Raw genomic sequence first — 13,305 nt, forward strand, 5'->3', positions numbered from 1 at the left:
ATTTCATTCATAAGAGCCGGAGCAACAGAGCCCGTTTATTCCCCCTCTCTTGCCTCGCTGCTGACATGCAGTCTTTCTTGTCTCCATTTAACAAGGCGATCTTAGTGGCTTTGTTTATTTTTGCCATCTTACTCATTCTTTATGTAATACTATGGTATATATGCCGAGACGTGGATTGCGACCACGGAATCTGACGCTTATCGTGAGAAAAGCAGACGATACCCCGACTTTAGCTTATACGGAGACGCGCCAGGGTGACCCTTTGGTAAGTCCAGCGGCGCGTCTTGAGTGCTCTGACCATAAGCTCAAGGTGCGTCATTTAACCAACCGTAACATGGAAATCGTTTGTATATATTGCTCATGTGGAGTAAAATATGTGCAGTTCCTTTTATGTGTATCGTGTAGGCTGAATAGCCTATTGCATTTTATCTCCAACGTGTTGCGCCACATTCGTGTTAGCATGAGGTAGGCTATTGCAAAGCAGGGGAAATGTTTCCCTTAATTTCTATTGGCATTCATTCTAGGAAATTGTCATAATAATATTTTATAATTCAGTAAAACGTATATTAGTGGGCAAGCTGCTATCGTGTGACAAAGAAGGCGGGAAGGAGGATCAGGCTACACGGTTTTGAAGCATCCTTGTCACCCTTATCCCCCTCGCAAATGTCCCGTTATTGGTCATCCAACAAAAAACACCGTTGACAATTCATAGAGACATGAGGAGGCATCGATAACATTTGAAATTCTATTTAATCCTTCTGGTTCTGATTCTGATTTTGGTTCATCCACAATTGGAAAGTGTGATGGGAATATATGGGACTGATTTTATTCTATGAATATTTCAATTCTGCGGAATGTCCTGTAAATTCTTACCTTTAAAACAGCTCTGCTTTGATATTTTAGTTCATTTGACCTTATACGGTGTCTTGTGTATCCAACATTAGATGTAATAACGCTGCAATAACAAAATCCCAACCGTCTCTATAAATATTTGCATTGAATTCAAAGAGAAAGCATTTTGATGCAGACACTCAGCATATAGCCTATTAATATTGTTGGATAATAATTTAGGCCTACTACCCCCAGTAGTCTATTCTACAATAAATAAAAAGTATCATTTAATAATTCCACGCAGTCTGAACTTCCCACCCACACTGAAAAAAAGAAGGTTCGTAAAAGGTTCTTCCTCAGCTCTTAAGGTTCCTTGGATAACTCTTGCCTGGATAAAGAACCGTTGACTTAAGTGTGGGGTTCTTGATGTGGATCTACTGTTCTTCAGAAGTCTAAAAGCTTCTTGAAATAAATGGAGGCCTGCATACATTTAAATTAGAGTTAAATGAACACTCAGCTGTGTAAAATAACCCCAATGTTGGTGTTAATAACCAGAGTTGAACCAAAACCATGCAATACAGGACCAGAAGTATGTGGACACCTTCTCGTCGAACATCTCATTCCAAAATCATGGGCATTAATATGGAGTTGGTCCCCCCTTTGCTGCTACAACAGCCTCCACTCTTCTGGGAAGGCTTTCCACTAGATGTTGGAAGATTGCTGCGGACACTTCCATTCAGCCACAAGAGCATTAGTGAGGTCGGGCACTGATGTTGGGCGATTAGGCCTGGCTCGCAGTTGGTGTTCCAATTCATCCCAAAGGTGTTCGATGGGGTTAAGGTCATGTCGGCAAGCTTTACACCACTCCAGCCAACGCTTGGCATTGCGCATGGTGATCTTAGGCTTGTGTGTGGCTGCTTGGCCATGGAAACCCATTTCATGTAGCTCCCGACTAACAGTTATTGTGCTGACGTTGCTTCCAGAGGCAGTTTGGAACTCGGTAGTGAGTGTTGCAACTGAGGACAGACGATTTTTACGCACTACGCGCTTCAGCACTCGGCGGTCCTGTTCTGTGAGCTTGTGTGGCCTACCACTTCGTGTCTGAACCGTTGTTGCTCCTAGACGTTTCCACTTCACAATAACAGCACTTACAGTTGACCGGGGCAGCTCTAGCAGGGCAGAAATTTGACGAGCGGACTTGTTGGAAAGTTGGCATCCTATGACGGTGCCACATTGAAAGTGACTGAGCTCTTCTGTTTCCTATGGAGATTGCATGGCTGTCTGCTTGATTTTATACACCTGTCAGCAACAGGTGTGGCTGAAATAGCCGAATCCACTAATTTGAAGGGGTGCCCACATACTTTTGTATATATAGTGTATTTCCCAGCATGCTCTATTGCTGGTTGAGTTTTAGAATTGTTTGTTTCAATATCTATGTTCTTGCATGTATGTTGATAACTAGTTAATCTTATGCTACTCAAATATAAATAACATACATTTTTCGAAACTATTCCAATATGTTACTTGGACTTATCGCACCCTTTACTGAAATGGTTGTTCCAGTTTAGATGCTTTAGGTAGTCTCATATGTTATTCTTCCCAACCCTCGCAGTCATTCTGAATGCAGGTTACGGGTGAATAAAAATTCAAAATGTTGGATATCCCCACTCTGGCTGGATTCCAATAGGAATTTATACATAACTTTGCAAGCCAGCATAATGTGACTTGAAAGCCTGATGTGGCCTGTAAACTATGAGTTTCAGGCCACTGTATTTGGGTAAAACTAGGCCCTCAAAAGAAGGCCTAATGAAATATGTATTGTATCGTCTTAAAGCTGCAATATATAACTATTTGGGCGACCTGACCAAATTCACATAGAAATCTGAGTTACAGATCTGTAATTCTCATTGAAAGCAAGTCTAAGAAGTGGTTGATCTGTTCTATGTGCACTATTTCTTTGCTTCCCGTTCTTAAGTTTAGTTTTTGCAGATTTTACATTCAGTTATGTACACCAGCTTCAAACAGCTGAAAATACAATATTTTTGGTTATGGAAAATATATTTCACAGCGATTTAGATGGTACAATGATTCTCTACAATATACTTGCTTGTTTTGTCACATAAACTGAAATTAGGCTAATTATTCCAATTTTATCAACCTGGAAATGGCGAAGCGATTTCTGCATAGTGCATCTTTAAAGTATTTAATTGTAATGACAAGATATTCACTTAGGATCTCACTTTGTGAAGGCCACATGACTTAATATGAAAGAATGCAACAACTATGTCTCTGTCACTAGCAAAAAAAAATCACTGGAAAGGCACCCTGGGAAATATGTAGATCTGCATATTTCCCAGGGTGCCTTTCGAGTTATTTTTTTGTTTCTTAAAACCATACAGCAGCGCTATTCAATTCTGGTCCTGGAGGGCCGAGTTCTTCAGAGACCCTACAATGGTTCCCCTATGGCATCGCTCTCAAGAACCTTATTTGGTTCCAACTTGCACCTTTATTTTTAAGAGTGCAGTCTGAACTGACTTTCTGCATCCAAAATGGCACCCTATTCCCTATGTAGACGCAGTTGATACTCCTCACAGGAGACCTCTAAATAGAGAGAAATGTGTTTACATAACACTTTAAAGGGGGAGCTTACCCACCTGCTCTGCTCTAGCCTACCGCTCTATTAATTCCAGCAAAGGTAAACCTGAAGTTTGTCAATCCCTCAGGGGGCCTTCATGGAATGAGCTCCCTGCTGTTTGACAGACCACAAAGACAGTGCACTTTCCTGACAGTGGAAGCAACATCATCGAAACACACAACAATGGGTTGACTTGACAGACTATGTCTGTCATTGATGCTGTCTTGTAACTTTTCAAGGACAGTCTTTAATAACCAACATCTGAGTCATTCTATCACTATGAGGCCAGTGAGTCAGTCACACTACAATGCTATTTGGAGAACAGCAAAAACATGCAAAAATGACCCAAGCCATTATCACCTTGGCTGCTGTAGCTTCATGTAGCCGATCTACAAATACATAGCTTATTAGCTATACAATTAGCCCCTACACATTAACTCACATTAACTCAGCACCGGGATTAAAAACTATAATTTAATATAGAAGGATTTGTTAGCAAAACAAGTATTTTATAAACAAAAGGTAAACAAATATGTTTCCTTTACAGAAAAAATAGTTTGTGCAGTTGTACAGCTAATTTCCTGCAATTCACATTTTGCCAGTACTTATGCCATGTTAATATGATATCTGAGTGAAAGTGACTAACAAAATCAATGGGGGTCCCCTGGAGGTCAGAGCCCCTGGGTAATTTGGCCATAATTACTACAAGTCTAGATAGCTGGCTAGACTAACTATACTAATTAACCAATCAAAAACAATGACTGGCATTGGCTAATTGAGTGACTGTCAGTGAGTAACAAGAAGAAACTGCTAATGCACAATCAATTTTCGAAATTGCACCTTGTGTATTCTACTATTCTAACTCTCAACACTAAGACCCCGAGTGAGTCCTAAAATTCAAAACCTCGGTGTCCTCTTATATAGCTTCGGCCATGGTTCTGGGACTTTAATGAGCTGGCTAGCCAGCTAACGGTAGATAGCTAAAAAGCTAGCAACAAACCAAAACATTGTCTTGAAAGTAGATTTTAGTTGCCTGGCTTGCTATTGATATATCCTAAATACATTTTGAAACGCATGTTTTTTTTTGGTGCAAAAAAATTTGCAGGTAACATTGCTATTTGGACCAGATTGTTGCGATGTCATGCAGACTGCCGTTTTTGTGTTTATGCTTTTTCATAATGACAAGGACAAGTTTGATGTCGGACAACAACAATAGAAAGTTCATGATTGAATGCATCTTGCCAAAGACGGTAAGATGAAAGGTGATGTTTATACTGAGGACTTTTAAATATATTACCGCAATCCAGTAGCGGTGCATGGGTAAAATCACCGGGGACGCCAATCCAGAAGAAAAAGCCATATTACAACCTATGTGTTGTGATAATTGCAATGGTTGCTCTATAACCTGTTAGTTTATATGCCTTGACACTGTGATATATAGACCTAAGGCCGAGACAATAAGAAGACACAGTGGCAAAATAAATTCAACCACACATTTGTTTTATTAGAAAACTGGAGAGCAACATCTGTCCGTTGAAGTCCACAAAACATATTGCATGTAACAAACCTACATGACCTTGTCAGCTTCCTGCCTCCTGTTTGTCTCCGGGCCTCTAGAGGTCATCTGTGTTCCCCTCTGCCTTAGTTCTTCCTCATGTGTCCTAATTAGCTTGATCCAGGTCACCTGTGCCTTGTTTCCCCTTGTGTATTTTAGCTGTGTGTTTTCCCCTTGTTTCTCACTTGGTTATTGCGTCCTGACTATGTGTCTCCTGCTGTGTCCCACCGTGTCTGTCCTAGTAAGTTGTTCAAAGTTATCTTTAGTTTGTTTTTTCTCCCTCGTGGAGTTGTTTTGTTTTGCCTCCTGTTTTGGAACATTAAATCTACTTGCCTGGAGTATTGCCTTGGGTGTTTCATTTGGGTCCTACAACACCTCCTCTGTGGCTAAGGGGTAGTACCCCCAGCTCTCCACATCTGAGACCGGAGTTTCTAGCCCGGCTTGTGACAGAATAACCAAGTCAATCATGGACCCAGAAACACTCAGTTCCCCGGACCTGTTGGCGGTGATCACTCGACATGAGGCTTCTTTCCAGCGCCATGAAGCCGTTCTCAGCCGACAAGAGGAGCTGATGGCTAGTCATTCTCAACTCCTGGCCGAAATGATGAGTTCCCTCCGCCAGCTCTTTGAACGCCTCCCTGGTCCTCTCCCTTCCCCCAGGTCACCCCCAGTGACGACAGGTCGTCTCAGTTGGCGGAGCCCCGACTACCACCTCCCAAGCCCTTTTCTGGGGATCCAAGCTCTTGCCAGGGTTTCCTCACCCAATGCTCCCTCACCTTCGAGCTCCAACCCTCAAGTTTTCCCACAGACCGTTCCAAGATTGCCTACATCATTACCCTTCTTTCAGACAAGGCGCTCGCCTGGGCTTCTGCGGTGTGGCAGTCCCAGGAGGCCTGTTGTGACTCCCACGCTGCATTTGTAGAAGAGTTCAAGCGGGTGTTCGATCATCCTGTCAGTGGGCGGGAGGCTTCCAAGCGCCTACTGTCTCTCCGTCAGGGGCCCCGAAGCACGGCAGATTTTGCCATTGATTTCCGGACCATAGCAGCAAGGAGCGGATGGAATGATGAAGCGCTGAGGGTCTGCTTTCAGGGAGGGTTATCTGAGCCCCTTCAAGATGAGTTAGCCACCCGAGAACCAGCTGGTGATCTCGAGTCCCTCATAGCCTTGGCCATCCGCCTGGACAATCGTCTAAGAGAGCGGAGAACGGCTCGCCGTCAGGTGTCTCATTCCCAAGTTCCTCTGAGCAGCTCTGTTTCTCCTGTTTGGACTCCGTCATTCAGAGCTTCCCCGGCTCCTGAACTGCTCCAGGATTCCCCGGAGAGCATGCAGTTAGGCCGTTCCAGGCTATCTCCCAACGAAAGGGAACGTCGCATGAGGGAACGTCGGTGCCTCTACTGCGGGGTTGCCGGCCACTTCCGCTCCACTTGCCCCGAGCTTTCGGGAAACGCCTGTCCCCGCCCAGCTACAGGAGGGCTGTGATGGGGAGAGTTAGAGCGCCTCCTACTAACGCTGTCCTGGCTATTCCAGCCACTCTGTCCTGGGGGGGCCACCAGCATCGGGTCCAGGCTATGATCGATTCCGGTGCCGCAGGTGATTTCCTGGATGTAACCTTGGCTAAGGAACTTAAGATCCCTACCCAACTACTTCCTCAACCCCAGGCAGTTACAGCCTTAGATGGCAGACCTCTGGAACCAGGAAAGGTTACCGAGGCGACTCAGTCCCTGCGACTTACCATCTCTCAACACCAGCAGGAGGAGACCTTCTATCTCATTGACTCTCCCGAGTATCCTATTATCCTGGGTCACCCTTGGCTATGCAGACATAATCCCCAGATCGACTGGCCTACGGGCACCATTCTTAGCTGGGGTCCCGCCTGCCAACTCACCTGCATGCTTCAGAGTCCCTCAGCCCCTAGTACCCAGTTTCAAGAGTCTGTTGACGTCTCCCGAGTCCCCAGTGTTTACCATCGGTTCAAGGCAGTGTTCAGCAAGGCCCGGGCTACTTCCTTACCGCCTCATCGCACGTATGACTGTGCCATTGATCTACTCCCTGGGTGCTGCCCTCCTAGAGGTTGGATCTTTTCCTTGTCCTCCCCCGAGCACGCAGCTATGGACACCTACATTAAGGAGTCCTTGGCAGCCGGCCTCATCTATGCCTCTACTTCCCCGGCTGGGGCGGGCTTCTTTTTTGTTGAAAAGAAGGACGGGGGTCTTAGGCCTTGTATTGATTACCGGGGACTCAACAAGATCACGGTTCGGAATCGATACCCCCTTCCTCTCATGGCCACTGCTTTTGAGCTGCTTCAAGGGGCTTCCATTTTTACTAAGCTGGATCTCCGCAATGCTTACCATCTCGTGCGGATCCGGCAAGGAGACGAATGGAAGACGGCGTTCAACACGCCCACGGGGCACTATGAATATCGGGTGATGCCGTTCGGGCTCACCAATGCCCCCGCAGTATTCCAAGCCCTGATTAATGATGTTCTCCGGGATATGCTTAATCTGTTCGTCTTCGTGTACCTGGACGATATCCTCATCTTCTCGAGGTCACTGAAGGAGCATGAGGGGCATGTTAGCAGGGTTCTCCAGAGGCTCCTTGACAATCACCTCTACGTTAAGCCTGAGAAGTGTGAATTTCATGTTTCTCAGACTCAGTTTCTCGGGTTTATTGTCACTCCCGGGCACCTAGAGATGGATCCCAAGAAGGTCAAGGCGGTCCACGATTGGCCCGCACCTGCCACGGTCAAGGAGGTTCAACGGTTCATTGGCTTTTCTAACTTCTATCGGAAGTTCATTAAGAATTTCAGCTCGGTGGTAGCCCCCTTGACGACGCTTACCAAGGGAGGAGGGACCAAGATTCACTGGGGTCCGGAAGCAGCAGGGGCCTTCGAGGATCTCAAGCGCCGCTTCACGTCTGCTCCGATTCTGGTGACCCCTGACCCAGAGAGACCTTTCGTGGTGGAGGTGGACGCCTCAGAGGTGGGGGTGGGAGCCGTCCTGTCACAGAGGGGTGCGGATGGGAGATTACACCCTTGTGCCTTCATGTCTCGCCGCCTGTCTGAGGCCGAGCGCAACTACCACGTGGGGGATCTAGAGTTGCTTGCGGTAAAACTGGCATTGGAAGAGTGGCGCCATTGGCTTGAGGGGGCTCAGCACCCTTTCCAGGTTCTCACAGACCACAAGAACCTGGAATATCTCCAACAGGCTAAGCGGATGAACCCTCGGCAAGCACGATGGTCCCTTTTCTTTAATCGATTCCAGTTCCTCCTGACTTACCGACCTGGCACCAAGAACGTCAAGCCGGATGCTCTGTCTCGAGTCTATTCTCCCGAGTTACAAGAGAAGCCCTTGGCATCGATTATTCCGAGGTCTAGGATCGTCGCACCTCTTCAGTGGGAACTAGAAAGAGGGGTACGAGAAGCTCTTGTCCAGGAGCCCGATCCAGGCGGTGGTCCTGCCGGTCGCCTGTACGTTCCTCTCTCTGTTCGGGGCCGCGTCTTGCAGTGGGGTCATGAGTCGCCCTTGACATGCCATCCAGGCAGTGCTCGCACACTGGAGTTCCTCCGACGGCGGTTTTGGTGGCCGTCCATCAAGAAGGACGTGCAGGTCTATGTTGAGGCCTGCCCTGTGTGCAACCAGGGAAAGTCGACACGCCAGCGACCCCAGGGACTGCTCCATCCCTTACCTGTTCCTCGAAGGCCATGGTCACACCTTTCTCTGGACTTTGTTACGGGACTTCCTCTATCCCAGGGCAACACCGTCATCCTAGTGGTGGTAGACCGGTTCTCTAAGGCTGCCCGGTTTATTCCCCTGCCCAAGCTGCCCTCGGCTAAGGAGACTGCTGAGCTCCTCATGAACCATGTCTTCCGGATATTTGGTATTCCCCTGGACGTGGTCTCTGACCGAGGTCCCCAATTCTCGTCCCGGTTTTGGGGGCCTTCTGCAGGCTTGTTGGGGCCACAGCCAGCCTATCGTCGGGGTTCCATCCAGAGTCTAATGGCCAAACGGAACGGATTAATCAGGATCTGGAGACCACCCTGCGGTGTATGGCGGCCAGTAATCCCACGTCTTGGGCCACCTATATCATTTGGGCTGAATATGCCCACAACACCCTCCAGTCCTCAGCCACCGGATTGTCCCCCTTCGAATGCCAGTTCGGTTACAACCCTCCATTGTTTCCAGAGGAGGAGGCGCAAGTTGGTGTTCCCTCGGCCCAGCGCTTTGTCCAACGCTGTAGGCGGACCTGGAAGAAGGCCAGGCGTGCCCTCCTTCGGACCTCCCAGAGATACCAAAGTCAGGCTAATCGCCACCGCCGGACGGCCCCTAGTTTCCGAGCTGGTCAGAGAGTTTGGTTGGCCACTAAGAACCTGCCCCTCCGGGTCGAATCCAGGAAGCTTTCCCAGAGATACATCGGGCCTTTCCGCATTGCTAGAAAGGTTAACCCTGTGTCGTATCGTTTGGTTCTCCCTCGCTCCCTTAGAGTTAACCCCACTTTCCATGTTTCACTCCTTAAACCTGTCTTGTCTTCTCCCTTTGCCCCCCCACGCAGACCCCCGCCACCTCCCAGGATCATTGACGGCCAGCCAGCCTACACAGTCCGCCGGATACTGGACTCCCGGAGGGTCCAGAACTCTCTGCAGTATCTGGTGGACTGGGAGGGCTACGGGCCGGAGGAGCGCTCCTGGGTTCCAGCCAGGGACATCCTGGACCCAGGTTTGATCCGAGATTTTCGCACCCTGGGGCCAGGGTGTTCTGGAAGGAACGTCAGGAGTCGTTCCTAGAGGAGGGGTCCTGTCAGCTTCCTGCCTCCTGTTTGTCTCCGGGCCTCTAGAGGTCATCTGTGTTCCCCTCTGCCTTAGTTCTTCCTCATGTGTCCTAATTAGCTTGATCCAGGTCACCTGTGCCTTGTTTCCCCTTGTGTATTTTAGCTGTGTGTTTTCCCCTTGTTTCTCACTTGGTTATTGCGTCCTGACTATGTGTCTCCTGCTGTGTCCCACCGTGTCTGTCCTAGTAAGTTGTTCAAAGTTATCTTTAGTTTGTTTTTCTCCCCTCGTGGAGTTGTTTTGTTTTGCCTCCTGTTTTGGAACATTAAATCTACTTGCCTGGAGTATTGCCTTGGGTGTTTCATTTGGGTCCTACAACACCTCCTCTGTGGCTAAGGGGTAGTACCCCCAGCTCTCCACATCTGAGACCGGAGTTTCTAGCCCGGCTTGTGACAGACCTACAGCAAGGTCAAGCAAGGTAATGTTTCCAACATTTTCAGACTACTAAACAACTGTTGATTTAGAAACGGAAGTTACCGCAAGTCGCAAAGAAAACAGGAGCTGCCTTCACTATTCCAGCACCATTTCAATATTTCAACATCATCTAATCACATATGCTTAGTCTAATACAGTGACAACTAAAAGATACCAAAAGCAATTTAGTCCAATCAACGTATGCTAAATTTGATGTGGCTGTCCATGGAACTAATTTCTGTGTGTGTGTGTGTGCCTGCATGTAGAAAAACATGTTGACTCACCCTACTTGTAGAGAAATGGCAATGCCATCCTCCTCTTTCATGATGCCTAAACGGTGTATGACTCTGTTATACAGTACACGCTTCTAGTTTTTGTTGTCCTAGGCTACCTGGCTAAAATACCAGCTCACTAGCCTAACTTCCTTTCATGGGCAACGATACGCCAGGCCAGCTAGTTAACATTAGCATACTACATCTAGCTTCATGTTGAACTTCCATCCTCTTAGGCCAGGGGCACAATGTATGAATTTATGTTTGGACCAGAATCGCTGTTATAATCATTGACCAGTAAAGAGAATTAAGTAAAACCACAAGTCCAAATCTCTATCTCCATCCTTGGCTAATTTAACCCTCCCGTTGTCCTAGGGTCAAAATGACCCGCCACTGTGTTGAACCAACTTTATTTAATTTTTATATTTTTTGGATCATTTGTGAGAAGGAGGCAGTGATACTTTCTTTGAAGTCACCGCCTTGATGTTAGCGGAGAACGACAGGGTGTTGTCCAGGGTCACGCCAAGGCTCTTCGCACTCTGGGAGGAGGACACAATGGAGTTGTCAACCGTGATGGCAAGATCATGGAACGGGCAGTCCTTCCCCGGGAGGAAGAGCAGCTCCGTCTTGCCGAGGTTCAGCTTGAGGTGGTGATCCGTCATCCACACTGATATGTCTGCCAGACATGCAGAGATGCGATTCGCCACCTGGTAATCAGAAGGGGGAAAGGAGAAGATTAGTTGTGTGTCGTCTGCGTAGCAATGATAGGAGAGGCCATGTGAGGATATGACAGAGCCAAGTGACTTGGTGTATAGCGAATAGGAGAGGGCCTAGAACTGAGCCCTGGGGGACACCAGTGGTGAGAGCATGTGGTGCGGAGACAGATTCTCGCCACGCCACTTGGTAGGAGCGACCGGTCAGGTAGGACGCAATCCAAGAGTGAGCCGCGCCGGAGATGCCCAGCTCGGAGAGGGTCGAGAGGATAATCTGAAGGTTCACAGTATCAAAGGCAGCAGACAGGTCTAGAAGGACAAGAGCAGAGGAGAGAGAGTTAGCTTTAGCAGTGCGGAGAGCCTCCGTGACACAGAGAAGAGCAGTCTCAGTTGAATGACCAGTCTTGAAACCTGACTGGTTTGGATCAAGAAGGTCATTCTGAGAGAGATAGCAAGAGAGTTGGCTAAAGACGGCACGCTCAAGAGTTTTGGAGAGAAAAGAAAGAAGGGATACTGGTCTGTAGTTGTTGACATCAGAGGGATCGAGGGTTGGTTTTTTGAGAAGGGGTGCAACTCTCGCTCTCTTGAAGACGGAAAGGACATAGCCAGCGGTCAAGGATGAGTTGATGAGCGAGGTGAGGTAAGGGAGAAGGTCACCGGAGATGGTCTGGAGAAGAGAGGAGGGGATAGGGTCAAGCGGGCAGTTTGTTGGGCGGCCGGCCGTCACAAGTCGCAAGATTTTATCTGGAGAGAGAGGGGAGAAAGATATCAAAATGTTTTCACGACCCACCATGTAAAAAAGTGATGTAATCAACAGCCAATGTTAACTTTTTAAATTGGGGCTATGACAGTCTATTATAAATCAGTCTGACTATACTTTTGACAGTATTTAAATCTGAAGGAAATATGGAAGTATGGGTTGAAGTGACTGAAATCACAAAGGTTTTGGGAAGTTCAGAAGATCATCGTAGGCCGTCATTGTTAATAAGAATTTGTTCTTAACTGACTTGCCTAGTTAAATAACGGTTGAATAAAAAATAAAATAAAACAAATCAGGCAATAATTTTGTATGAACTTCTTTGTAGAAATGGACATCATTTATTTCACCCAGTCTGATTTGGTGCCTGGTCTTGTCCACTCTGTTCTAATGAGGCCTGCTCGGCTTGTGGGCATTGTAGAGGGAAACAGAAGACACATCAGATAGAGCGAAGAAAACAGAAACCGCTCTGTTTATTACAACTGCATCTAGCGGCTACCGGAGGTTACTAACGTAACCGCGGTTCTACAAACCATGCGCGATTTTTTGTACTTTTCTTTCAGAGTTTCTCTCACGACCCCATTTTAAAATCAGGCTACCCCACATGGGGTCGCGACCCTTAGTTAGGGAAACGCTTGGATAAACTGATAGACTCCTGTGTGATCTCAGCACCAATGTAAGCAAACCGACAAGGTCTATCAGTCCGGGTCGTTTGCTTGACTCAAGACTGTGTTGCACTGAGCAAAAGCCTAACTTGGAGTTACCACAACTCCTTGGGCCTTAGGCAATATTATGTATATTCATCCCTCCTTAGGGGATAGTACGGTAAATTGAGCCATTTTTTGCATTCAGCATCACTCCGCCAAGGGAAATATAGTATTCTTTCTAACAAATATATCTACATATATTTCAGGATATTATGTATCACTGGAAATCCATGTAAAATTTACAGTTTTGAAATCATTGCTTGTACAAAAAAAAGTGGTCTCTTGGCACAATTTACCCTGGGTATGGGGTAAATTGAGGTTCGGGACAGGGTAAGTTAAGCCGCCTACAAATTTCTGTACTGAATGAAATATTACCACTACCTTTTCATGCTAGATTTAGGACCTCACATTGAAGTTTATAGAGACCCCAACTGATATATAGAACAATCTTTAAATTATCTAATTTGGTTTAGATACAAACATCATGAAACCTCTAACACAATACATTCATTTGACTTGGTGAAAATTCGTTTTTTTTTCCATGTGGTTTCTTCCTTTGCAGACTCCATGAAATGATGACCTCTTCCTGAATATTTGGT

General features: G+C 46.9%; 1 protein-coding gene across 2 annotated transcripts in view; it reads left to right on the top strand.

Annotated features, from left to right (window-relative positions):
• dhrsx (dehydrogenase/reductase (SDR family) X-linked) overlaps positions 1-13,305 on the top strand; it is a 35,446-nt gene continuing 22,141 nt past the window's right edge. Inside the window, exon 1 of one of the 2 annotated variants that reach the window (XM_041878660.2) lies at positions 1-310. The gene's annotated coding sequence lies outside the window, so the exon portion shown is untranslated. The remainder of the gene's footprint in view (positions 311-13,305) is intronic. The other variant, XM_041878659.2, reaches the window with a different exon arrangement.

The sequence above is a fragment of the Coregonus clupeaformis genome, chromosome 6 (genome assembly GCF_020615455.1).
Source record: "Coregonus clupeaformis isolate EN_2021a chromosome 6, ASM2061545v1, whole genome shotgun sequence".
Lineage (NCBI taxonomy): Eukaryota > Metazoa > Chordata > Actinopteri > Salmoniformes > Salmonidae > Coregonus > Coregonus clupeaformis.